Source organism: Trichosurus vulpecula, chromosome 2 (assembly GCF_011100635.1).
Source record: "Trichosurus vulpecula isolate mTriVul1 chromosome 2, mTriVul1.pri, whole genome shotgun sequence".
Lineage (NCBI taxonomy): Eukaryota > Metazoa > Chordata > Mammalia > Diprotodontia > Phalangeridae > Trichosurus > Trichosurus vulpecula.
Window position 1 is genome coordinate 174,192,642 of NC_050574.1, and position 25,780 is coordinate 174,218,421.

Below are 25,780 nucleotides of genomic sequence, written 5' to 3' on the forward strand. Positions count from 1 at the left end.
AGAAAAATCAAATGGGTAAACACTCTAGTAGCTGGGGGCAGAAGGCAAGAATAATCAATCAAAAGGCATCTATTAAATACCTACTGTATGACAGACACTGTGCCAAGTGTTGAGAATGCAAAGACAAGAACAAAATAGTTTGTGTTCTTAAGAAGCTTACATTAAAATAAGGAGACATTATATCCATGAATAAGTCGATGTGAGGCCAATAGAAATTAAATAGAAAGTAATTTTGATGAAAATGAATGAGTAGAAAGGAGGCAGTAGAGGAAGATTGGATCAAGAAAGGCCTTGTATAGAAGGTAGAAAGGTATTGAAAGGTATTGATTCCAGCATGTAGAGCCTTTGAGAGAGAGAAAGAGAAAGAGAGAGGGAGAGAGAGAGAGAGAGAGAGAGAGAGAGAGAGAGAGAGAGAGAGAGAGAGAGAATTCCAGGCATGGTGAATAGCTAGGGAAAAGGCACAGGGATGAGAGATAGTGTGGAACATCAGATAGGCCAATATGCCTGGACCAGAGGATATGAAGGAGATCGTGCTATAAGGAGCAGTAGGTTATTAGAAAATAAACCAAAACTTCATGGAACCCAAACTATCAGAGCAAATGCATAATGGATGTTCTATACATATGATTCAGGAACTCTTTGAAGAAAAAAAAGTCCATATCTATTAATGTTTGAAACCCATATGAGAACAAATCTATTCACAAAGCTATACAATGACTTTTGATTTTTTCGCTAAGCAGAAAAACTTCTTAAAAGAAGGGCCATTAACAATTGTGTAATATTAAGTAAAGACTTAAATGAATGGATTCATGGATAAATCAAAATTGGGCATAACAATATAAATAAAGAAGTTTTTAATGGTAAACAGCAGGTGATGAAGAGGGAAAAGGATGAAGAGTTCTGAGGGGATCAACATACAACCCTTAGCACCCTCACAATAATCTGCATGGACCCACCAAATATTGGAGGCATCAGTTGAATGTTTCACTCTTGGAGGTTTGCAAGATTTTCAAAAGCCATTCATTGCTAGCAGCTGTAAAGATCCTGGAGCCATCTTCCCTCCCCACATGTTGTACTCTTCTGTAAAATTCTAGACTCTGAGAACACGGGGACTGACTTGCTAATTGTGTTGAGTATTTCCAAATAAAATCTAGTAAAACACTTTTCCTATGAAAAGTTAACCCAAAAGGAATCTGAAGAAGAGGTTAAAAATTTCATATTTCTTCCAGGCTTGTGGTCTCTGTTTTCTTTGAGGTCCTGGGCCCATGTATTGGTAGATGTTTTAATAAGTAGTACCAGCCAGGTTTTTTTTTTTTTTCCATATGCATGGGAAAGCTTCTTCTGAAGATGTGGTTTCTTCTCCAGCCAAGACTAGAGTCTATCTTCAGGTGAGTGTGAGATGAGTAATTTCATGTGGCATGCATGGCTTGGAGAGAATCACCCTCCTCCTCATCTTCAGCACTGTTGTTGTAGTTCAGTCATTTTCCAGTCATGGTTTTCTTGGCAAAGATACTGGAGTGGTTTGTCATTTCCTTCTCCAGCTCATTTTACAGATGAGGAAACTGAGGCAAACAAGGTTAAGTGACTTGTCCAGGGTCACACAGTTAGGAAGTGTCTGAGGCCAGATTGGAACCCAGGAAGATGAGTCTTCCTGAATTCAGGCCCAGCACTCTATCCACTGTGCCACCTACCTGTCCCATCTTCATTATAACTAACATTTCAACAAGTGCTTTGAGATTTGCAAAGCACTTTACAAATAGTATCTCATTTTATGCACACAACAACCTTGGGAAGTAGGTGGTATTATTATCCCAATTTTACAGATTAGGAAATGGAGAAAGATAAAAGACAGGCTTTGGTTTCTCTGATCTACCCCTAAATCCAGGTATAACAAGTAACTTTTAGTCTTTATCTAACTCTTCTTCTACTGCTCCCAGATCCTTTGTCCTCACTATCTTTTCTGATACCATCCCCTAATGCCTCAGGTGATATCAACAATGGCTCAATGCTGCTCTTTTCACCTTCCCAAAGACTGGGTTTAGCTTTGATCTGCAGAAGTCTTGGTTTCCAAAGTGATTTCTGCTCCAGGCCTTGAAAGATTTCTAAATGTAAACATTCTTAGGGAAGAAATACAGGATCAAAGAAAACAAAAGCAAGTGCTTTGCCCCACACTAATTCCTGCTTCTCTAGTCCCATAGTTACAAATCTCGTATAGATCCATCCTCTGAGGCCCAGCTCAAAGACCAGCTCTTCATGAAGGCCTTCCTTCCCTCCACAAATAGCAATGATATTCAGAGGTTACATACCCCTTTGAGCCTCCCCTTTACTTTACAACTCTTTTATGTAAATATGCTAAAGATCTATAGCTTCATCAGCATAAAGAATCCTTATTTGGGAATCTCCTTCACAAAAATAGAAGGCAATGTGTTAATGACTCAGTAGATGGCACAGTGCATAGAGTGCTGGGCCTGGAGTCAGGAAGATTCAACTTCCTAAGTTCAAATGTAGCCTCAGACATTTACTAGCTGTGTGACCCTGGGCAAGCCACTTAACTCTGTTTGCCTCAGTTTCCTCATATTTTATTTAGTAAAGGAAGTTAGGTGGCATAGTGGACAGAGTCCTAGATCACTAGTCAGTATGACTTGAGCTCAAATATTGTCTCAGATACTTACTAGTTTTGTGACCTTGGTCAAGTTCCTTACCTTCTCTTAAACTCAATTTCTTCATCTGTAAAGTAAGAGCAATAATAACACCTAGTATAAAGGGTTATGAGGGGCAACATGTTAAAATGTCTTTGCAAACCTTAAAGAGCTATATGAACACTAGCTTCTTCTACTCCTGCTCCTCCTCCTCCTCCTTCTCCTTCTCCTCCTTCCCCTCCTCCTTCTTCTCCTTCTGCTCCTCCTCCTTCTCTTCCTCCTCCTCCTTCTCCTCCTTCCCCTTCTTCTTCTTCTCCTTCTGCTCCTCCTCCTCCTCTTCCTTCTTCTCCTTCTCTTTCTCCTCCTTCCCCTCCTCCTCCTTCTTCTCCTTATGCTCCTCCTCCTGCTCTTCCTTCTTCTTCATTATATCATGATGATTACTGCATGTGATATACCTTCCCCACTCGATTCTAAATTCCATGTGAGCAGAGATGAAACCTTAATTTTTAAAAATTTCCTTGATTTCCCTCCCCTATAACACCCTACCTCCTCCACATCTCTAAAATGGAGATCCATACATAACATTTACTTAATAAATTTTTGTTCAATGTTGTTGGAAACAGACTAAAATTATTTTGCAGGCTCAATTTACTTCCCTGCAAATATTGGATTGTGTATTTATTTGTATATGTATGTATGTGTATGTACATGTGTATATTTGCATTTTGCGTGTTTGTATGTATGTGCATATATATGCATGTATAATATGTGTTTGTGTGTCTGTGTGCATACAAAGGATCTTGCCTAAAAACAATGCTTCATTGCTCTTCAAAAATGTACAATGGGCATTTGCCACAAGTAATTAAAAACAAACTGTATTTAGCCAAACAAATGAGTTCGCTACCATGGGGCTTGTCAGGAGCCTTGGGGTGGGTCACAGGTTCTCCTTCTTACTTGGAGGGAACAAGGAGCGCTACTAGGTCATATCACAGAGTCTGCACCAGCCAGATGTTTTGTGATTCCCCCCGAGAAAGGAACCTCCATGAACACCAATCCATCTGGAAGATGTTTATTCCCCCCAGTGGGCAGGGATTTGGATTTATGCCCCAAACTACCAAGCATCACCCCAAGAAAGATAGATGCTGCTTGCTGAGCTGGGAGTGTGTTTTATTTGTGGCATTTATATCAGTGGGACAGAGCCTGGGTACCTAGCAGTAAATAACTTTCCTACATGGCTTCCCCCTGGAATGTGGGATTTTATCACTGTCATCTGTTATGCCCTTTTCCTGGGAGCCTTATGTGACAAAAGGAGAGGAGGAAAATTCTGTAGGAATAGTTGAGAGTCTTCCTTTCCTGCACTGGAGAACCTCTTTGTTTCTTTGGCAGTCAACAGGATTTATTGACTAGAACACAAACTCTTTGAAGGCAGGGGAATTTTGTTTTTCTCTGTATCCCCGGAGGCTAGAATAGTCTGGTACTTGTGGGCATTTAACAAGTGTTTGGTGAATTTTATTAAGGACTCATCATGCACAGAGCCCTATAGTTCTAGAATAATAGAAATGTAGAATGTCAGAGCTTGAAGGGACTTTAGAAATCATTTAGTCCATTCCCTTTGTAACAGGGGCCTGGAATTTTGCCTTTTCTTGTAAACAGGGCTGGAAGCAATATCTTTCAACTATGTCCCTCCTACATCAGTTTTTCTATTTCTTTCTTGAAGCTACTCAGGGTGATTTCTGTGGTTTATTCTAATTATTAAGTAATGAGGGAACCCAGAAAAGCCAGTGGAAGAGGGGGAGGGTGTTTTTCCCCACCCAGCCTCAAAAAGCCTCAGTGCTGACTACTTGGGAAGCACACACCCCGAGATCAGGAAAAACTGAATGGAATTCAACTGCCCTAATTGGGCTAGGAAAGGGAGGAGACAGCTGTTTGAGATAGGAAGTTAACAGAAGTTTGCACAACTGGAAATGTGTGAGATAGCTAAGAGGTAATTTTGATTCTAGTTATCTCATTGTAAAAGTTGTCACACTTTCCTGAGAGTCACCAAAGGCAGGGCAGAATGACAGTAGTGGAACAGAAACTAGTAGATAGTTGAGGACTTCCTTGATGAAGAAGAAGTCCAGGACCATGCTGGGGGCTGCAAGACCTTGCAAGGTAGTAGCAGGGATACATTACATCATATGTTCATGGATTTATCTGGAAGACAACTTAAGTTTAGTCAAGAAGCTTTTATTAAATATATACTCTGTGGCAGGTACTGTGCTAAACTTTAGAAAGAATTTTAGAGGCCAATGAGTCCACTGAGGCACATGAGCGTTAAACGACTTGCCCAGGCTCATATGCCTGGTAATTATCTGAGTCAGGATTTGAACCCAAGGTCTTATTGACTACAAGTCCACCACTATCCATTATTCCATGCTGCCTGTTAATACAATCTCATAGGATTAGAGTTGCCCAGAGCTCTGAAAGGCTAAATTTTTTTTTGCCCCAGTTCACACAGACAGTATGCGTCAGAGGTGGATCTTGAACCCAGGTCTTCCTGATTCCAAGTCCACTACTCTCTCCACTATGCCATGCTATATCCTTCCATAGCAGAGAAGAGTGGTGGGAGCTATAGAAGAATTCCTGAATCAAGCTGGACAGTTCCTATTTCAAGTCAGGAACTAAAGGAATTGGCCCTGAGGAGTGTGATAAGCTGTGATGTGGAACTGCAAACCTAGACCTTGACTTTTCCTAGCACTGTGAGTCAAGAGTTATGCATAAGGTGGGACTGACTCTGATTTCTTTCTCACTTGGTTGGAGAGGAAGAGGAAAGGAATGTTACCTGCTCCCCAGATAGCCCTCTAATTGAGGAGCCAAGATACAGGTTCCCAGGGAAGATGGGGACTCAAGAGAGCCAAGTTCTAACTGTTTGTGCACTCTGACACTTGTCCTTTCTGTATTGAATGTAGTAAGCTTGCTATATGTTCTAAGGTGTGGTTAGTTTGGTTCCTTGTAAAGGAATTGAAAACATTGAGATTAGACCTTGGAAGAAAGCAGCTGCCCAAACTCTTTAAGGAAAGGCAAACATGAGCCATCACTTTAGGGGAAGCCCTCAAGTTTGAACCCAGTTTGTCCATCAGAGAAATAGGGGCATCTCGGGTATAACTCATTTTGCATAAATGTGGAAACTGAGGCTGAGAAAAGTTAAGTGATGTGGGTAGAGTCACAAAGCTACCACTAAAAGCCTGATTTTCTGAATTTCATTCCAATGCATTTTTCAGTCTAAGTCTGGGGAGGGGGTCCTCTTTTTACTAAAGGCCATGGGATATCTGTCAGGAAGTCTAGGTGCTGCTTCCTACTTTTCTATTGACTCTATCTGATATCAAAAAAACAACAACAACAACAAAACAAAACCATTAGCTCTTTTCTTTTTTTTTTTCCGGAGGGGGGAAGGCAGGGCAATGGGAGTTAAGTGACTTGCCCAAGGTCACACAGCTAGTGTGTCAAGTGTCTTGAGGCTGGATTTGAACTCAGATCCTCCTGACTCCAGGGCTGGTGCTTTACTCACTGTGCCACCTAGCTGCCCCCATTAGCTCTTTTCTTAACCCAGGTTTATGACCTGTGAAATGGGTATGGAATACCCAAACTCACAACCATCATGAACACAGAAAAAGAGTTCTATATTCTATTTTTAAACTGTGTTGAGCCTTTATGAAACATTTGAATGGAAGAAAGGATCTAGGCTGCTAAATGCCTGAAGAGATAGGAAGCTGCTGGGTTTAATCAAGCTTCCCTTGCCCTTCCCAGTTCTTGTTAAAATATAAAATGCTGATTTCACGCTGCAGAGAAAGGAGGAAAAGGGAACAATTTTTTCCACCCCTTTACTGGCTGCCAGGAATTCAGAGAGGCTGACTAGGAGCTGGAGGATGGGAGGAGGGAGAGAACAGGAGAGAGGAGCAGGGGGAAGAAACCAGGAAAGAAGGAAGTGAGAATTAGAGAAAAAATGTTGGGGGGAAGAAAAAAAAGAGGAGGGAGGTGGCAAGTGAGAAGGGCTGGGGGATTTTGGACAGGAATTGTGGGCTTACACTAGAACAAAGGATCTTAACCATTTTTGGACCACGATCTTCTTTGAAAACCTGGTGAAGCCCATGGACCCCTCATCATAATAATGATGTTGTCTACATTAATAATGGAATAAAAGGATAAATTTTAGTTAGAAGTAAGTGAAAATAAAAATAGAATTTTTCCCATTCAAGTCCATGTGCCCCTTGAAGTCTGTTCATACATCTTGGCTTAACAATCTCTATACTAAGAGAGGAACTACTACAAGCCCCCTTGCCCCATATACTTTCTGCAGAAACACATAGCCCTCTGCCTCCTCTCCCAGTCTGTCCAACAATTATGCTTTGTTAGAGAGGTGTCTTATAATGAGCCAATAAACCAGGGTCATTATGGACCTCCTCTATCCTCTCAGTTATCTCAATAAAAGATGATTGGAAGCAAAAGAAAATAGATTCAATGAGTCAGTGACAGAAATACATAAATAACCAGAGGCCTCTAAGGGAGATAAGCTCAACTCAGTACATTAAGGAGATTAGCATCTACAAAGATACAAATGGGGACTTTCAGAGGGTGTCTGTGTGACAGATGAAAGGCCATCCATCAGAAGACGAGGGGGTCGCACCAGGGCATGACTCTGTCTGGGCCAGCTCAGAGGCAAGCTGCACACTTGGCATCAGGTTAGGGAGTGCCCTGGGCCTGTGAGCATTGCAGTAGCCCTTTCTTTTGCCAATCTGCTTCTTCTAGGATGGCATCACTTCAAGGACTGGCAGTGCCCAAGGAGTCATAATATGAAGGCATAGCTTTGTCTTGCCAGTAGACGTACAAAGATGTTCTTTCACAAGTGAGAAGAGCCCCCCTTATTTGTCTGATTTCCTCCCCCTTCCACTTCTCAGACATTTGAGAGCTTATTACATGAAAGGTGAGGCATAATATTCTGTGGCAAGGGAACCCAAGCCATGATCCCTGCCCTTGGGGAGTTTATAATCGAGCCAAAGAAATATCTAATATGCTAAGCCTATAGGACATCTTGCTACTGTCAAGCCTTTCATGTAAGGTTTGTGGAAGATGAAGAGAAAGGGGAACTGAGGTTTACAGGAGTGAGGGCATACTACAGCAAGTTGAAAGCAATGGTAGAATGATATAGATTCTTCTGGGATTCTTATTCCATTGTCCTTTCAGTCTCAAACATCACAAAGTCCTGCCAGCTGTTTATGTATAATATCTCTTGGATTCAGCTCTTCTTCCCTTTTTCTTTGCCCTAGGATTGCAGAATGTTCCAGGAGGAAGGACCTCTGGAGATCATCTCACCCCACATCTTACCTAATGAGGAATCCTTCCTTTTGATAACATTTCTGGTGGGTGTGTGTTATATGAATGAAATGGAGGAGATTAATCATTATAGAATGAGCCTATCAATCAACAAGCATATTATTAAGTATTTATTATGTTCTAGGCACAGTACATACAATTACAAAGAATGAAACAATCCCTACTTGGAAAGGAATTTATATCCTAACAGGGGAGACAACAAATACTTGTAAAATTATGTACAGAATGTATAGAAAGAGCCTAACGGGACCTCAGAGAATATCTAATTCTATCCTCTTATATTACGGCCTCAAAGGCAGAAATGGAACCCAGGACTTTTGATGGCAGATCCAGAGCTCTTTCTACAGAATTATTCCTCCTTCTTAACAAGAATGAGAAAGATTGGGATCATTCCACCTTGGCTTTTAATGACTTGCCCAGGATCACACTGCTAGCAAGTGTCTGGGGCCAAATTTGAACTCAGGTCCTCCTGACTCCAGGGCTGGTGCTCTATCCACTGTGCCACCTAGCTGCCCCTACATTTTATTTAAAAAGTTCTTTCTTAGATTTTTCTTTTCCAGGCTCTATGTAGTCTTGTTTTTAAAGACCCTTTAATCTTCTGGATGTCCTCTAGCCCAGGCCCCTTCCTCACCCCATGCTAGGGGGGTGTAATAATGTGATATTATAGTTTTCCAGTTGGTCTCTCTACATTTAGCTTTACCATCCTCTATTTCATATAACACCCACCCGCCGGAAATACTTGGCTCAAAAACTAATTTCGGTAGACTGCTGCCTTTCTCAAGAACCTAGAATAACTTCTTAATGCTTATTGTTATAAATAATGATGATGATGATGATGGTAACATTCATATAACACTTTAAGTTTTGCCAAATACTTTAAATATAGATCTCATTTAATAAATACAGCTATCTCTACCTGACTTTCAAAGCCCTTCTACCAGCAGCTCTAGTCCATTGCCAACCATAATTATCCAGTAGCATGGACCCCTGGCAAAATGACCCCCTTTTCCCATTGGTAAAGTCCTGTGGAGGGTGTGGGTGACAGCGTCCATTTTAGGGGCATTTATAGAGTGCTAAGTGCCTTACAAATATTATCTCATTTGGTCTTCATATCAACCCTATAAAGTAGGTGCTTTTAATATTCCCATTTTATTTAAGGAACCTGAGACAGAGGTTAAGTGATTTGCCCAGGGTCACATATCTAATAAGAGAATGAAGCTGGATTTGAACTCACATCTTTCCAACTCCAGGTTTCAGCACTCTATCCAATATGCTACCAATCTGCCTCAAATGAGATAATATCCAACTGAAATAATAAGATACATTTTTACAATGCCCTCCTCTCTCCTTTTTCAGACATCCCACCACGCCTCATCTTGAAACATTTTCAGATTATATCTCATCCCACACTGATGACTTCTTTGCTCAGTTTTTGTGAATGGTTTACACCATGCCTTATTGATGTTCTGAAATAATTTATTTTTCTGGTATTTCTATCTTTCCCCAGAATCATTATGTTGATGGCATACTTTATTTCTGCCATTTGCATCATTTCTTAAAACTGCTAGGTAAACATCTCCACTGTTTGCTAAGAGGCTAAACCTTCAGAAGGCAGGTCGTGTGGTAGAATGTGCCTTAGTGTTTAGCAGCCCCTTTATTATTTTTTTATTTAACATTTATTTAAAATTTTTTCAATTCCAAATCCTCTCCCTATTTCCAGCCCCTCCCCCACACATTCAGAAGGCAAGCAATACAATACCCAATGTCCATTTTTCATATTAGCCATGTTGCAAATTTTTTAAAGCAAGAAAAATAAAGAAAGTAGGGGAAAAACCTATGCTTTAATCTGCATGCAGAGTTCATTAGTTCTCTCTCTGGAGGTAGATAACATTTTTCATCTTGAGTCCTTTGGAATTATTGTTTGGCATCCTCTTTACAGATATAGGCTTCTCCCTTCCCTCCTATTCTGGGGAGAGGGGTGGGGAGGGATTTCAGTATTATCACTTGGAGAGATGATTTTAACAAGTTGCCCCATGAACAAGCTTTTCTGATTACCTAGATTAAGACCAAAATGACCAGTTGAGGATGTACGTACACAGTGCTTACCATTAGCTGTAGTTATAATCCTTTAATATTAAAGAATAGAATAACTGCAATGGACTATACAGTGAAAGGAGCTACTGAGGTAGCTAGGGGGCAAAGTAGACTTGGAGTCATGAAGACCCAAGTTCAAATTCTGCATCAGACAACTATTATGTGTGTTACCTTGGGGAAGTCACATAACTTCTTTCAGCCTGTTTCTTCATTTGTAAAATGGGGATAATGAATAGCATCTACCTCCTGGGATTGTTGTCAGGATCAGATAATAATACTGATAATAATACTAAATAAATTGTGGTATATGAATGTAATGGAATACTATTGTGCTATAAGAAACGAGGCGCAGATGGACTTCATTATAACCTGGAATGACTTATACGAACTGATGCTGAGTGAGGGGAGCAGAACCAGGAGATCATTATACACGATTGCAGATACATGGTTTCTCTAAGGACTAACTTTGATAGACTTGACTCCTCTCATCAATGCAAGGTTCAAAGACAGTTCTAAAAGACTCATGATGGAAAAAACTAGGCACATCCAGAGAAAGAATTATGGAGTCTGAATGCAGATTGAGGCAATCTTTTTGCTCTCTTTTTTTTTCCTTTCTGGTTTTGTTACTCCTTTCTCATGATTCATTCCATTGGTTATAATTTTTCTTTACAACTGGACTATTATGTAAATAAGTTCAATGTGGAGGTATATGTAAAACCTACATTGGATTACATGCCATCTTGGGGGAGAGGGGGGAGGAGAAGGAGGGAAAGAAAATTTGGAATCCAAAAACTTGTGGAACTGAATGTTGTAAATTGAAAATAAAAAATAAATTTTTAAAAAATTAAAAAAACACTTATTTATATAATGCTTTAAAATTTACAAAGTACTATATAAATGATAGATACTATTATTTATTAATCTTTGTTCATTTATTATTTGCATTTGTCCAGTCTCCTAAAAAAAAGGATAAAAGGGAAACTTGGCTATGGATTGTTTTGCAATTAGTTTATATATTATATCAATGGTCTTAAACACATTAATTTAATCATATGATTTTATGCTACCACTATGCTGGTTCTATGAGGGTAATAATTAGATTTTCTGTTTTTTCTGTTCTTTTTGACTATATCTCCCCCATATTCATGCAGGATTCATTATAGAGTGGGTACTTTGGGAAATACTGTTGAGTGACTTGGGCTACTGGGATTTAGCCATAAGCTCCCCAAGGGCTCCCTTTGTCCCATCCAACAAACTAGCTCTTGATTTTTGTTTCTGAAGGGGAGGCAGTTTCTGATTGATCCTCTCCAGTAGCTAGGTGACACAATAGATAGAAAAGTTCTCCTGAAATTAGGAAGTCCTGAATTCAAATTTGACCTCTGTTTACTAGTTGTGTGGCACTGGGCATGGTATTTAATCTCCACCTGCCTCAGCTTCCTCAACTGTAAAATGGGGATAATTACAGCATCTACCTTCCAGGGATCAAATGAGATGCTACTTGTAAAGCACTTAGCACAGTGCTTGGCACATGGTAGGTAAGAAATAAGTGTTTATTTCCTTCTTCTCAGTCAAAGATCCTTAACTCCCACTGCCCTGGTAGCCTCTGGTCAGTTACTTGGCACAGGGGCAGCCAGGCTTGACTATGAGCAATGTCCCTGAGAAAACATTGCTTGCTTACTTCCTCCTTTGTGGCTGGGACTCTTACACCCATCTTGAACTCTTCCTGATCTTTTCACAGCTATTTTTTTAATTAAGTACTTCTCTTGACCTGTAAGGCTTTCAGTCACATTTCCAATTGCTTTATCCTCTTTTCTCTCTGCCACTGGCTATTTGAATAACCAAAAATAGTTTACATTTATGTTGGGATTTATGTTTTGAAAGCATTTCATACACACCATCTTATCTGATCTTCATAATATTCTGATAAGGTAGGTAGCAGAACAAGGGAAGGGAAGGGAAGGAAAGGGAAGGGAAGGGAAGGGAAGGGAAGGGAAGGGAAGGGAAGGGAAGGGAAGGCAAGGCAAGGGAAGGGAAGGGAAGGGAAGGGAAGGCAAGGCAAGGGAAGGGAAGGGAAGGCAAGGGAAGGGAAGGCAAGGGAAGGGAAGGCAAGGCAAGGCAAGGAAAGGGAAGGCAAGGCAAGGCAAGGCAAAGGAAGACAAGGGAGGGGAAAGGAAGCCAAGGGAAAGGAAGGGAAGGGAAGGAAAGGCAAGGGGAGGCATGGGAAAACAAGGAAATGGAAGGTAAGTCAAGGGAAGGAAAGGGAAAGCAAGGAAAGGGAAGGGAAAGCAAGGAAGGGAAATCAAAGGAAGAGAAGTCAAGGGAAGAGAAGGGAAGGGAAGAGAAGGGAAGGCAAGGGAAGGAAAGGCTCAAAGACTCTTTAACACTCACTTATTATAAAAAACATCTTCTTTGAATCAGGCTTGAAATCTTCTAACTAATGAAATTTATTGACTTTTTTCTTCCCTTAAGTCTATTTTCTTTACAGCTTTCCTAGAATACCCACCATATTGTGCTACCACCATCAAGTGAAGACCAGGGATGAAATCCACTGTGGAGAGGAAGCAAGGAAAGATTGTGGTCAGAAGGTCCCTAGGAGGTACAGGCTAAGACCTTGGAATAATCAAGAAATGCTAGAGCTGATCTCCATCGAAGGGTTACCAAGATAATGGATCAAAGTTCAGGGTCAAAAATAAATATGGACATTAGTATGAAGCTGAGTTTAAGGAGCAAAACAAAACAAACAAAAAAACAAAACCAGAGAGAGAGATCTGACCTGTTGAGCAAGCTACAGTGTTTAATACTGGAATTAAAGATAAGGTTGGAGTTCTGCAAAGAGTTCATTCAGCATTTAAGATTTTTTTTTGGCAGGGATATGCTTTTTTTTTAAAGCCTAGCCACATGACATTGTCTCTTCCTTACAGCTGAAGAAATGATCATCTTTACTTGGAAACCTGGTACTCAGGATTGAATGAACATGTTCAGCTTCCTAAGGCACTACCTAATCTGCATGGTACCCATCCATGTGAACCCCTGTCTTCAGGGGCAGGGCTCTCATCTTTCACTATTTTGTATTATCTTTTATTTCTAAGCCCCAATTTGAAACACATGGATTTTCTTGGATTCCTGAGCCAATCTAGATCCTTGGGCATAGGTTAACTGCCACATTGGAATCTTGGTTATCTCTCTCCACTTCTGGGGTTACCATTATCAGTTTAATGCTCTGTCTTAACATCCACATGCTCCAGATAATGAAAGTATTTTCTAGTGCTTTTTTTAACAAGGGAAAAAGTTAATTTGAAGGCAAAAAATTACACAGAAGGGTAAAGTGTTCATAAGTACACATGTGGGAAATTTACTGAATTTTAGACTAAGTGAGACTGCAACCTCATTACCTAATGAACTCAACATGTCCTTGTCTTTTGGGGTCCACCCTTATTAATTCTAAACTTGATGCATCATCTTTAGAGCAACTCAGACAGATGTTGAGACCTGCCCACTTAGGTACACTGGATTCTATAGATCCAGGCTCACTCTCAGTGAGCCAGGGAGCCTCAGATGGAATGGAGAGCACGCTTGGATGTTCTATCCTTGTTAGTTACACCATCACTTCTTGCTCCTGCTCTTATTGGTGTCACTGCTGCTGCTGTTGAACTAACTCATTTTCCATCTCTCTGACCAAGGCTTGGGAAGCTAGGTAGGTCAGTGGACAGAGTACATTGACTAGAGTTCAGGAAGACTTCTCTTTCTGAGTTCAAATACAGTCTCAGATGCTTACTAGCTGTGTGACCCTGTGCAGTCACTTAATTCTGTTTGCCTCAGTTTCCTCATCTTTAAATTGAGCTGGAGAAGGAAATGCAAATCACTCTAGTATTTTTTGCCAAGAAAACCCTGAGTGGGGTCATGAAGAGTCAGACACTACTGAAAACAACTCAACAAAATGACCAAGGTTCAAGGACATGGAAGGGAATGCCAGGGAAGGGAAAGGAAAGACAGAAAGGATAGAGAAGAGAAAGGAAGGGAAGAGATAGGAAAAGAGAAGGGAAGGGAAGGACAAGCAAGTGAAGACAGGAAAGGATAGAGAAGGACAAGGATGGGAAAGACAGGGAAGGGTAGAGGGAAGGGAAGGACGAGGAAGGGAAAGACAGGGAAGGAAAGAATATGGAAGGGATGGGAAATGTTCAAAGACATAAAGTTTAAAATGGTGAAATAATTTGATGTTTCACTGGTTTATTGATCTAGAGATGGGAAGGGACTTCTAAGATCATCTAGTCTAACCTTATTATTTAAATTAGGAAACTAATGTTCAGAACTGTCAAGTGATTTACCCCAAGTCACACAGGGAGTAGGTGTCAGAGGCAGTATTTGATCCCAGGACCTTTGACTATAGTTCTCTTTCACCACAAAAAGTAGAAAAAGCAAAACTGATAACAAACACCATTTCCTAAATTAAAAAAAAAAATGTCTTTCCTTCAGGATCCTAAGATCATAGCAAGAGAAACAGCTTTATAGGTCATTCAGTTCAATTTACCAAGCAATTATTAAGAACCTACTATGCACAAGTCACAGTACTAGGCATTGTCATCTCGTCCAATGTGGGGAATTCCTTCTACCGAATCCCTAACAGGTGCTTAGTTCTTGACTGCATCCAGTGAAAATTCAAATCAATGCAAGTCAACATATACAACAAAACATTTATTAAACACCTACTATGTGTCAGACAATGTGATAGGTGCTGGAACTAAAAGAGAAAAAATGGTCCAGTTCCTGCCTTCAAAGGACTGAGATCATACAACTTAATGAGGGGCCCATCTTACTGTTGGGCAAGCCTAATGTTACAATGCTCTTTCTATTTAGTCAAAATCTATCTAGCTCCTCTTTTTGAAAATCCCTTCCTCTCTCTGAGCCTCAGTTTCCTCATTTTTAGAATAAAGGATAGAGTCCAGATGACCCCTAAGGTTTCTTCCAACTTGAAATCCTATAAATCCAATCCAAAGAATGAGGATGATCTCAAAGATGTATATATATACATATGTATATATATATACATATATATATATATATACATATATATATATATGTGTGTGTGTGTGTATGTATATACACATATATAATTTTTTTTCCTTTTTTACCTTTAAATATGGCATGCTACAGTGTGGCTCAGTATGTGAAATATGCTTTTAAGGTTAAATGTCAGCACCAGTCATAGCTTCTGCCATCAACTCTGTCTGTATATGACTCAGAGCAGAACATGCCTGGGGGAGCATAACTAAGAGGGAAATAAGAGGAACAGAGGAAAGGAGCGATCAAGATTCCAGTGGCATATGCAGAGAGATTTAGAAAAATGTAGAGAGTAATGAGGAAGAGAAAGGCGAAAATGTAACAGGATGAGGAAGAAGGAAGGGTGGAATGTGCATTTATTAAGCTCCTGTGCTAAAGCACAGTACTGAACTCTTTACTTACATTACCTCATTTGATCCTCACAACATAGTGAGGTATGTGGTATTATTATTCCCAATATACAGTTAAGGAAACTGAGTGAGACAATGGCCAAGTGACTTAAGGGTTATACAGTAAGGAAGTGTCCGAGGCTGGATTTGAACTCAAGTCTTCTTGACTCTGGGTTTAGTGCTCTATTTCACCATCTAGCTGCTTCCTCTACGGACAAGAAAAGTTGGGGGAAAGGACTGGGAAGAATAAGGTCATCCTATTTGTATTTGACTTTGGAAGATGCTTTTTGAGCCAGCATGAAAAGATGGACCAGCTCCCCAGGAGAGGGTGCTGTTTGGGATTAATACTGAAAATATCAAAGATTTAATACTGAATTTCAACTTTTAGGTGTCAATATATGGGGCATATGTGGGCAGGTAGGTGTTACAGTGGATAGAGCGTAGGGCTTGGAATCAGGTAAACTCATTGTCATTAGTTCAAATCTCACCTCAGATACTTACTAGCTATGTGACCCTGGGCAAGTCACTTAACCCTTTTTTCCTCAGTTTCCTTATCTATAAAAATGAGCTTGAGAAGAAAATGGCAAACCACTCTAGCATCTTCACCAAGAAAACCCCAAATGAGTTAATGAAGAGTTGGACACAACAGAAAGGACACATCATCATCATCATCATCAAGATGGCATAGTAAGGGTATTTTGTGTTGATTCATTTAGCTATAACAAGAATATGGAGTGATGGGATTTAAATATAGCAGGGATCTCACTATTGGTCCCAGTCTGGGCCATTGGGAAGTGACTGTCTCCTTTCTCTCAGTTCACTGGCCCTGTGAAGGGTTGTAGGTTTGCTTACAGAACTGGAAATCTGTAAGTGACACCCCATTAACATTCTTCCCCATGTGATGGCTCCCTCCCTGCCTCTGCAGATTGAGGAACTCATGGGGCCCTTAACAAGCAGAATTGAATAGCCCAGTGCCATTATATTGCACTTTGTATTGCTCACTATTGCCCCCTGGGTATTAATCTCATCTAACCTCAAGTGGTACAGTAGAAAGTACTTGAGATCTCGAGCAAGAACTTAGATTCAAATTCTAGCCTTCCTACTACTTCTGTAACCTTGAGTAAGTCACTAAGCCTCTTTGGGCCTCAATTTAATTATTTGACAAATGAGGGGACTAGATGAACTTTAAGGTCTATTCCAGCCATCATTCTATTATGGTATGAACTGGATTGTAACAGAGAAAGACAGGAAATGTGTCTTATCCCTGTCAGCACCTAATACAGTGCTGAGTACATAGCAGGTACTTAATAAATACTTATTGATTAAATGAAGGCCTGGTATTTCTCTTAAATCCTCACAATGGTCCCCTTTGTCTTTTTCCTTATCTCTCCAGAGCCTCTTCCTCTTCCCTCTGTCCCTCTCCCCTAGCCCTCTTTCCTCCCTCCCCTTCCCTTTGGCTGTCCTTGGAAAACCTGCTTGTAATAGGCAGACTCCGGGCTCCCCCTCGTTAATTAAACACAGGAATGTGGACAGCAGTGCATTCCATCGTAGTCCCTGCCAGACTCCCAGATACCTTTCCTCTGCTGTCCTAGAATTAATGAAAAGTGTGATAAACCCACTTTTTCATTTTCCCTTAATTAATACAAGCTATTGGGTTGTGCTATTGGGTTGGTTTGGAGGCAGAGCCCCTGGGTCAACATCTCACTTGTTGGCATTGACAGAAGGTCTTTTGTCTCCATCGAGGACAGCATCTTCAAGGCTACAGCCACCAGAACTATCCCCAAGGGAGGTGAAGCCCAGTCCTCTCCAGGGCCTCAGTGCAGGTTTAGTTCCCTAAGTCTGACAGTAAGTTGGCTAATGACAAGATCAATGTGTTACCGTTAAAGTTAACTGAGCTGCTAGTCCCAGGGAAGGAGTACATTAATAATGGTCTCTGTAGCTTGGGGGCTTAGAGGAATTTACTGAAGGCAGTAAGAGGTTTCTTAGCTCTGGTCCTTCAGAACTCCAAAGTTTCCTAACTCCAGGCTCCACCCATGGATGGGGGTGGTTTTGGATCTTCATTTTATCAATGGGTGTTGTGAGGCTGAGGGGGGAGCAGAGAAAGGAGGACTAGGCAGAAGAGAGATTGGAGATAAGAAGACAACCCTGGGACTCCTGCATGTTTGGGGGGATTTTATTTCTAAGGCAGAAGAGCTGACTGCCAATAGACATCAGTAGCTCTCACCTTCTATACCAAAGAAGCAGGAAAAATGTGATCTCTGTGTTGAGGAAAATAGGGAGAGGAAAGGAAGGTTCAGTAGAGTAAAGTGGGTGTATTATGTATGGGTAGGAAGTGCTTGGAAAGGTCAACGGGAGGATGAGGGGAAGACCCTGGAAAAGGAGACTGCTGCTGTATTGATATGATATGATATGATATGATATGATATGATATGATATGATATGATATGATATGATATTGTAAGGTCCCCAGTGGTAAACATAATTTCTGTCCCTTTTATTGGTAATTCCCCACAATATCTCACATAGGACTCTGCACAGAGAAGATGCTCAAAACCCACTACTGAATGTATGACTATAATATATGCAGTGTGATGAGAGTTCTGATGTGGATAACTTGAAAGAAAGGGATATTTTTTTCGTGTTGATTGTTAGGTCCAGGTTTAATGACGCCTACTTTGAAAATGCTGAAATTATCTTTCCAAATCAATTTAACTTGGTTTAGGCCATGATTATATTTATGCATGTGTTGTTCATTGGGTTTAAATGTTCACAGAGAATCAGACTGGCTCCTTTAAGAAGTCTTAACGTACATTCACCTTGAATGGTCCTCAATGAGTGAAACCAGAACAGCTAGGGAACAAAGAGAGTGATGGTCTAGGCATCCCCTCAAACTTTTCCCAGGCAGTTAGGTGGGGCAGTGTATAGAGTGCCTGACCTGGAATCAGGGAAGACTCATCATTCTGTGTTCAAATCTGACTTCAGACACTTACTAGCTGTGTGACCTTGGACAATTCACTTAATTCTGTTTGCCTCAGTTTTCTCATCTGTAAAATGAGCTGGAGAAGGAAATGGCAAACCACTCCAGTATCTTTGCCAAGAAAACCCCAAATGGGATCTTAAAGAATCAGACACAAATGAAACTATAAGCTAGGCAATTAAGCTTACAATAGCCATGTGAGTAGGGCGCTATTATTATCCCCATTTTATAATGGAGGAAAGCAGACAGAAGATAGATGAATTGCCCAGGGTCACAGAGCTTGAAGGATCTGATATTGGATTTGAATTCAGTTCTTCTTACTCGAGGTCCAGTACTCTATACACTGTACCACCTAACCGCCCCTTAAAGAGAAGTTCAGTTATCTCAGAAAAATAGAGGCATTGTAGAGGCTTGTACACTCAGACAGGAAGAGTAACAGGTTGGAAAAACTTAAGAAATACTTTGATATATTTAATGTTCAAAATGAGAAGAAGAGATATGCAAAAAGGTAATAAATACTTGTAGGCTTTTAGCACCTGAGTATAAACCAGAACAAATCTATGAAAATGGTCTATGTCTGCTGATATAACAAAGATCAACTGGTATTTAGAGAAGCAGACCCTGGATGGTAAAGTTATTAACAATGTAATTATACCAAGGGTCTTTTCCCCCCACCATCCTTTATCCTAATTGAGGATATGTGGTGATGAAAAAATAGAAAGTGAAGCTAATTAACATATATGCTCTAATCTAAGCATTTCCTTTTATTTGTATATATAGGGAAGGTAAAGTAATAAGCATTTACAAATGCCTACTATGTTAAGGGCTTTACAAATATTATTTCTTTTGATCCTCACAACAACCATGACAGGTGAATATTGTTATTATCCCCATTTTACAGTTGAGGAAACTGAGGCAAATTGAGGCTTAAATGACCTACCTGGAGTCACATAGCCAGCAAGTATCTGAGGCTGGATTTGTACTTAGGTCTTCCCGATTCCAGGTCCAGTGCTCTAGTCCATTGTGCCATTGAGCTTCCTCATGTACAGAGACAGGTGCGCATACATACACACATGTGTACATGTGTACATACCTATGTGCATACATACATGCACACATAGATAAACATCCACACATGTAGGCTCTGGTATTAAATTAGAATCTAAATAATATATTTATGTGTTTGTATACATGTATATATATATAGTACATATAAATACAAATATATATATTTCCATTATGTATCCTTAAGTAAGTTAAGCATGTGGCACAGTGAATAGGATGCTTTACCTGGGCGTCAGGAAGACCTGAGTTAACATTCAGCCTCAAGCACTTTCTAGATGTGACTCTAGGCAAATCACGTAATCTCTTCCTGCCTTAACTTCCTCATCTGGTAAATGGGGATAGCTCCTTTCTCCCAGGGTTGTTGTCAGAATCAAAAAAGAAAATATTTGTAAAATGCTTTACAAAGCTTAAATGCTATATAAATGCCAGATGATGCTACTGCTGCTCCTGCTGCTGCCGCCGCTACTTTTATTACTACTGCTCCTCTGACCAAGGACCACTGAACCACCTAGGAGGTGAAGTGAATCTCAGAGGAACTGAAAAGTACTTTAAACAATTGCCCGGTACCTCCAAGTGTCTTTTAGTGACAGAAATATGATACAAATGCAAGTTCCTTCACAAGATCAAACTCACTGCTTGTCCCTGGACCAATGTGAGTTTTCCCCATTCCCCATTCATTACTGGTCTCCACTAGGGATAAATCAATTTTCCATATACATACCCTGGTTGCTTTTCTATTTGGTAACTAATTTCAGAGACTGGCCCAGGCAAGCGTGAGATCATTCTATAGATATGACCAATGCTGCAAGTACACTCACCGAGACTGGCTTTAACAAGAACTCAGTGAAATCAACGCATTGGACCTTTGGCTCTATGTCATGGTGTATGAGGGAGATCACACTTGGTCTTGTGTTTCTCCTTCTCCACTCCAACCCCGGCACATCCTTCTGCAGTTTTATGCCTTTTGCCATCTCTTTGAACAAACCATCTACACTTTCTTCTTCCATTTCTCTCACTCATCCCTCAATCTTTTCCAATCTGGCTTCTGAACTCAACTAGACACTACTCTCTCTAACATAAACAACCACCACATAATTGCCAGATCTTACCATCTTTTCTCAGCTCTCATTCTTCTTGATTTCTCTGCTTCATATGCCACTATTAATCACCTTCCATTCCTGGATACTCTCTCTTCACTGGGTTTTTCTAACAATATTCTTCTGATTCTTCTCCTTCTCCATTGCCTTTCTGACTCATCTTCCATATTAGCTCTTGGCATTCCTCAAGGCTCTTGTCCTAGGGCACCTTCTCCTCTCTTTATACTCTCTAAGCAAATTCATCAGTGCCAATGGATTTAATGTTCATTTTTTGTGGAGACAACTCCAGATCTAGATGTTCAATCCTGGTATCCCTGAGTTTTAGTATATTGGATATTTCCAAGTGGATGCCCAAAACTGAAATCATTATTTTTCTTCACAAAACCTCCCCTCTTTCAAGTTCTTCTATTTCTGGCAAAGGCACTATTATCCTTCCAGTCTCCAAGGCTTATAACTTTGGTGTACCTTAGATGCCTCACTGTCCCTTTACTACACATATCCGCAATGAATTGCCAAATTATGGCAAACTGTGCTTTCACACGGGCCATCTCAGTTGACATGTCTCTATCTATGACATCTCTTGCATTTGAACAATTCTCTATTCACACAGCTACCACCTTAGTTTAGAACCTCAACACTTCTTGTCTAGAATATCACAACAGTCTCCTAATTGGTTTCCCTTCCACAAGTTTCTCCTTCCTCCAGCCCGTCTTGCACACTGCTGCTCGAGTGATTTTCCTTAAATTCAGATCAAAGCATTTCATTTCCTTACTAAATAAACTCTAGGTATTCACTATTGTCTCTATGATAAAATATTCATTGCTCTCTTTAGCTTTTAAAACCCTTCACAATCTTGCCTCTTTGTATCTTTCCACAATCATTGGACATTACTCCCTTTCATGTACCCTGTAATCTAGCCACACTGGTCTTCCTCCTCGTTACTCAAAACATTCCATCTTTGGTCTCAGTATCTTTGCACCAGCTGACTTTAAACTTAGAATACACTTCCTCTTCACTTTACAGATCCTTCTCTTCCTTCAAGCACCATCTTCTCCATGAAACCTTTTCTGATTCCCCATATGCTAGTGCCCTCCCTTCACCAATTAAATTATATTTACCTGTTTGCATTGATCGCCTTTATATTTATGTTGTATGTACTTATACTTGTAATTATAATCTCCCTTAATATGATGTTAGCTCCTGTTAAGCAGGGATTGTTTCCTCCTTCGAATTTGGATCCCCAGAACTTAGTATGGTTCCTGGCACATGGTAAGTACTTAATAAAAGTCTGTTGATTGATCATGCAGGAAAGTGAAGTGTTTCAGCCAACTCCTACTCAGGGCAGGGTATATAGCATTTCCAAGTGGAAAATTGGACCAGAGGTTGAGGAATCCTGAAGTAATGGACCTGGGAAACTAAGTCTAAGTCCCCTCCACAGAGACAAAATCAACTCTCAGATATTCTTAGATTGGAGGCATTTCTTTGAGAGAAGTAGCCCACTCCCCCCCCCCATTTTCTGAAGATAGCACTGAACTGTCACCAGAGTCCCCTTGATTCATCTCTCTTTCATTCTTTCTCTGTATATTAGCACAGCATCATGATAATGATGCTAATTAACAACATCCATTAATATATTTAAATTACCTGTATTAGCTTCCAGGCAAAACACCCAATGACATGGGTATTAAACCCAGGATATATGCAGAAGCCTAGGATGCTAGCCTATATATTATGCACAATGAGAGGGTCTGAGATGGAGACACAAAGGGAACAGAATATTTGGCAAGATTACACAGTTATGGAACCAATGGAGAAGAACGAATGTTCTAGATAGAGACTCAGTCAGTTGAGGCTCTGTTTACCTGGGACAAGAAAAGACAATCCTCAGGGATTCCTTCAGAAAGCTATTCAGTTCCACCAGACTCTGTTCTTCCTTCCTATCTAGACACATCTCTCTCACACAATCTGTACAAACTTATCTTTCAGTTGACCACTATGAAAGGGATGTCCTCACTTTACACAGCTGGTTATTATGAAAAAAATGGGTGGTGACCATTTGGCTTCTAGCTGGTTTCCTGAACCCTGAAATCCTGTTGATTTGGGGGATCTTAGTAAGTTAGGGCAAAAGAACTCAGAACCCCTAACAACAAAAACATTTTTTCATTTAATGTTTTTACCCTTTGACTCAGTGATGCTACAAGTCGGCATAAACTCCAAAGAAGTCGATGATAGACAGGTCCCATATATAAGATGTCACAATAATCTTAGTGTAGATTTAATCTTTGAAAGTTGAAAACTGTACCAAGATTTTTGGGACACCCTGTATATAAAAATATTCCTAACACTACTCTCTAAGCTAGCAAAAAAAAAATTGGAAACAGAGGAGGTGACCATTAGGGAGTGACTAAACAACCTGAGTGTAGTGGATTGTTATTGCACTGAAAGAAATCATGGAATCAGAAAATTTAAGAGCTGGTAGGGCTCTCAGCAGCCAACTATCACAATGAAGAGAAGAAAGGAAGCCCCATCATAACAGAGCCAACAAGGGCTCTGCCTGCCTCTTTTTGATTCGGGGAACCTGCCACTTCTCAAGGTAGCCCATGCCCCTTTTGGTGTGTACTCATTGTTGGTGTTTTCTTCTTGACATCAAGACAACATTAACCTTTTTGCAAACCTCATCCACTACTGCTGATTCTGACCTCTGGGGTCAAACAGAAAAAGTGTAATTTCTCCTCCACGTGAAAATCCTTCCTGATGCTTGATGGCAACATTCATGTTCTTCCTGAGTCTTCTCCAAGTTCACATGCCCATTTCCTTTAATAAATGCACATATGACATGAATGCAAGGCCTTTAACTATCCTGGCTAGCCTCCTCTGGACACTCTCCAGTTTATCTGATGCTCAGAATGGAACATAACACTCCAGATGAGGTCTGGCAAATGGGCAGATTACAGTGAAACTATCCCTTCCCTATTACTGGAAGCTTGGGGGCAGATAGTTGGCACAGTGGGTAGAACACTGAACCTAGAGTCAGGAAGATCTAAGTTCAAATCCAGCCACAGACACTTATTAGCTGGGTGACTCTAGGCATGTCATTTAGCTTCTATTTGCCTCAGTTAGTTCATCTGTAAAATGAAGATAATAGTAGTACCTACCTCGAAGAGTAGATAGGTGGCACAGTGGATTGAGCATTGAGCCTGGAGTCAGGAAGACCTGAATTCAAATCTGGCCTCAGACACTTACTAGTTGTGTGACCCTGGGCAAGTCACTTAACCCTATTTTCCTCAGTTTTATCATCTGTAAAATGAACTGGAGCAGGAAATGGCAAATCATTCTAGTATTTTTGTCAAGAAAACCCCAAATGGTGTCATGAAGAGTCAGACAAGGCTGGAAAATGACTCAACAGCAACACACCAGCACCTCAAAGGGTTATTGGGAGGATCAAAGGGGAAAAGAATTGTAAAGTGCTTAGCACAGTGCCTGGCACATAGTAGGTGCTATATCAACATTACCTCTAGTACCACTACTACTACTACTACTACCCTTACTACCATTACTACTACTACTACTACTACTACTACTACTACTACTACTACTCCAACCATGTACAATCCAAGGTTACTTTTTGGTTGCCACATCACACTGCTGATTAATTTTTTTATTTCAGTCTGCTTAAACCCCCATATCTTTTTCTCTAAAAATGGCTGACTAACCAAGTGTCTCACATCTTGTGCTTGTGATTATGAGGCTTTTAGAACCATGAATAAGCCTTAAAATGACAAATACAAAATTAACTAATAAACAATAACAAAGTAACGCTTAACCACTTTTCTTTGTTACAAGCAAAGGTTCTGTTGAGTAATAATCCTGGGAAATGACAGAAAGTTGTTTTTTTTAAAGAATCAATAAACACACACACACACACACACACATATATATATACATATACATGCATATATATATACATATATATATATATATATATATATATACATACACACACACACACACATTTTAACTGCCCCTCCACCCCAGCCTATGAGACAGGGATGCTTGTCTGAATTCTGAACATCTCCAAGTAGACACACAATACCATGGCACTTTAGCAATAAGCAGTTATCATCTGTCACTGAGTAATATAGCACATCCCACATGACACAGTGACAAGGAGGAGAGAGACATTTTGACAATTATGAAAGACTGTGTGTGTCTGGGGGTAATGTCTTGTACTAATAGGGGAAATTAATTCTTCCCTTTCTTTTAGGACACCATTTTATACAAGTTTTGACAACTTACTGTTCTTCTTTCCACTCTCCAACCCCCTCCTCTAATGGGGAGACTGGAACAATGTCTTATAGGTGAACTATTATCAATTATCTTTCTTTCTTTCTTTTTTTTTTTTTTGGAATGTGAAGGCATAGTCCAAACCTAGGAAAACAATGTTCATCTCTGCCTTCCCTAAAACATACCTGATTGGAAACCTAGATGGTTTGGTCAGTACTCTTCAGATATGTATTTCTATAAGAAAAGGTACAGTATGAGAAAAGAGAGGAAGAGATCAAATAGACATGAGGGAACTCTAGGTTAACAGTGGAACCCAGAGGCCCTCAAAGCTAATCATGGAAGAGTATTCTCCTCTCCCCTCCCCTTTATAGCACCCCTTGTCTTAGAGTTCACATTTCTCCCTCTCCCAGGATATGAACCCATACAAAGTTGGCTGTGTCTCACTCAGTAAGAACTAGTAGCTTCTCTGCACTCTACCCCTTAGAGGACTTACTCAATTGGAATGGGCTGGCATCAGGATTTAGTGTGTGTATAATAGGAAAGAGCTCTGGATTTCAGATTCAAATTCTAACACCTACTACCTCTTTTACCGTCTTGTCATTTGCTTGTGCTGTGACTCAATGTCTTTATCTGGAAAATGAGAGGATTAGAATAGGTACCTTGCAGCCATTTATCTGATACTTTGAACTTCACTTTGGAGGAGGAACACTCAGAAAGTTCTAGAGCTGGGTCTTGCACCTGGGTTTCCTGCCTGCGAACCTCTCTCTCGGTCTCTGTTTCCTATTCTGGAGAATGAAGGGTTTTATG

General features: G+C 40.3%; 1 protein-coding gene across 2 annotated transcripts in view; it reads right to left on the reverse strand.

The window, feature by feature from the left end:
• Positions 1 to 25,780, reverse strand: part of OPCML (opioid binding protein/cell adhesion molecule like) — a 121,652-nt gene that overhangs the window by 21,762 nt on the left and 74,110 nt on the right. The gene's annotated exons all lie outside the window — the stretch shown is intronic.